The sequence below is a fragment of the Triticum aestivum genome, chromosome 3A (genome assembly GCF_018294505.1).
Source record: "Triticum aestivum cultivar Chinese Spring chromosome 3A, IWGSC CS RefSeq v2.1, whole genome shotgun sequence".
In the NCBI taxonomy this organism is placed as follows: domain Eukaryota; kingdom Viridiplantae; phylum Streptophyta; class Magnoliopsida; order Poales; family Poaceae; genus Triticum; species Triticum aestivum.
The window spans coordinates 325,102,674-325,105,546 of record NC_057800.1 but is presented as its reverse complement, the minus strand read 5'-3'; positions in this window follow the sequence as shown (position 1 = coordinate 325,105,546).

The following is a 2,873-nucleotide window of genomic DNA, read 5'->3' as shown; positions in this document are numbered from 1 at the left end:
GAGCACAACGCGTTCCCATTGAGCCTGGTCAAACTTCTGGTGCTGCTATACCTACTGTTGGTGCTTCTGTCGCTCCTGCTGCTACTGCAGAGGTGGAAGACCATTACGAGGATGAGGTTGATCAAAATCAGAACTACGTGCAACCACCAGCACCAGCACCACCAGGTCGTCCTCATGCATATCATCGCAACGGTAGGGCTGCACCACCACCTGAGGTACATGACCATCTTCCTAAACTAAAATTGAATATTCCACCATTTGAGGGTAGATATGTTCCTGATATATATCTTACTTGGGAGTTAGAAACTGAACAACGATTTACATGTTTACAATATCCTGAGGAGAGACGTGTTCCTGCTGCTGTTTGTGCTTTCACTAGCTTTGCATGTGTTTGGTGGTCTGAACATTGTAGATTATATCCTATTCCAGCTACTTGGGCTGCTTTGAAAACTGCTATGCGTACTCGTTGGGTTCCACCATATTATCAACGTGAATTACTTCAAAAATTGCAGCGTTTACGACAAGGAAAAAATTATGTAGAAGAATATTATCAGGAATTACAAACTGGCATGATTAGATGTGGTATTGTTGAGGAGAATGAAGCTATGCTTGCACGTTTTATGGGTGGATTAAATAGGGAGATTCAGACCATTCTAGAGTATAAGGAGTATACTAATATCACTCGTTTATTCCATCTTGCTTGTAAAGCTGAACGTGAAGTGGAGGATCGACAGGCATTGGCGCGAACTAACTTTTCTGCAGGTCGATCTTCATCATGGACACCACGTGCATCCTCTACTTCCACTCCACCAGCACCTCCATCAGGTGCCACCTCCAGCCGTGATACAAGAAAGCAGGCACAACCACCACTATCTGCCAAGAGCACACCTGCGGACCTGCGCAGAGCTCTTCTTCTTCCATGGCATCAACAGGGCACACAAGTGATATTATTTGTCGTCGTTGTAAGGGAAGAGGACATTTTGCGAGAGAATGCCAATCTCAGCGCGTGATGATTGCTACTGAGGATGGTGGGTATGAGTCCGCTAGTGACTATGATGAGGAGACTTTGGCTCTTATTACACATGAAGAACACGGTGGAGAGGATTCTGATCATGAGACGCAATACATGGCTGCTGAAGATGCTGACAGGTATGAATGTTTAGTTGCTCAACGTGTTTTGAGTGTGCAGGTTACACAAGCTGAGCAAAATCAGAGGCATAATTTGTTCCATACAAAGGGCGTTGTGAAGGAACGTTCTGTTCGCGTCATCATAGATGGAGGGAGCTGCAATAACTTGGCTAGCATGGAGATGGTGGAGAAGCTATCTCTCACCACAAGACCACATCCACATCCTTACTACATCCAATGGTTCAACAACAGCGGCAAGGTTAAGGTAACACGTACTGTTCGTGTGCATTTTAGTATCTCTACATATGTTGATTATGTTGATTGTGATGTGGTACCTATGCAAGCATGTTCCTTATTACTTGGTAGACCATGGCAATTTGATAAAAATTCTGTACACCATGGTAGAAACAATCAGTATACTCTTGTTCATAAGGATAAAAATATTACTTTGCTTCCTATGACTCCTGAATCCATTTTGAAAGATGATATTAATAGAGCTAATAAAGCAAAACAGGAGAAAAATAAGAGTGAAAATCAGATTGTGGCAAAAGAATTTGAGCAACAAATGAAACCTAATAATAAACCATCTAGTGTTGCTTCTGAAATTAAATTGAAAAGTGCATGTTTACTTGCCACAAAATCTGATATTGATGATCTAGATTTCAGCAAATTTGTTTGCTATGCTTTTGTGTGCAAAGATGCATTATTTTCATTCGAGGACGTGCCTTCCTCTTTGCCTCCTGCTGTCACTAACATTTTGCAGGAGTTCGCTGACGTCTTTCCAGAAGACGTGCCACCGGGATTACCACCTATTCGAGGGATTGAGCATCAAATTGACTTAATTCCTGGTGCATCATTACCCAACCGTGCACCATACCGTACCAATCCAGAGGAGACGAAGGAGATTATGCGTCAAGTACAAGAACTGCTCGACAAAGGTTATATACGCGAATCCCTTAGTCCTTGTGATGTTCCTATCATTTTAGTGCCGAAAAAGGATGGTACGTCGCGTATGTGCGTTGATTGTAGAGGCATTAATAATATTACTATTCGTTATCGTCATCCTATTCTTAGGCTAGATGATATGCTTGATGAATTGAGTGGCTCTACAATATTCTCCAAAGTTGATTTGCGTAGTGGATACCATCAAATTCGTATGAAATTGGGAGATGAATGGAAAACAACATTTAAAACTAAGTTTGGATTATATGAGTGGTTAGTCATGCCTTTTGGGTTAACTAATGCACCTAGTACTTTCATGAGGTTAATGAACGAAGTTTTACGTGCTTTCATTGGACGATTTGTGGTAGTTTACTTTGATGACATATTGATTTATAGCAAATCTTTGGAGGAACATTTGGAACATTTACGTGCTATTTTTATTGCTCTACGTGATGCACGTTTGTTTGGTAACCTTGGAAAGTGCACCTTTTGCACCGACCGAGTATCTTTTCTTGGCTATGTTGTTACTCCACAGGGAATTGAAGTTGATAAAGCCAAGATTGAAGCTATTGAGAGTTGGCCGCAGCCCAAAACGGTCACACAAGTGAGGAGTTTCCTTGGCCTCGCTGGTTTCTATAGGCGTTTTGTGAGAGATTTCAGCACCATTGCTGCACCTCTCAACGAGCTTACAAAGAAGGATGTGCCTTTTGTTTGGGGTACCGCACAGGAAGAAGCCTTCACGGTATTGAAAGATAAGTTGACACATGCTCCTTTACTCCAACTTCCTGATTTTAATAAGACTT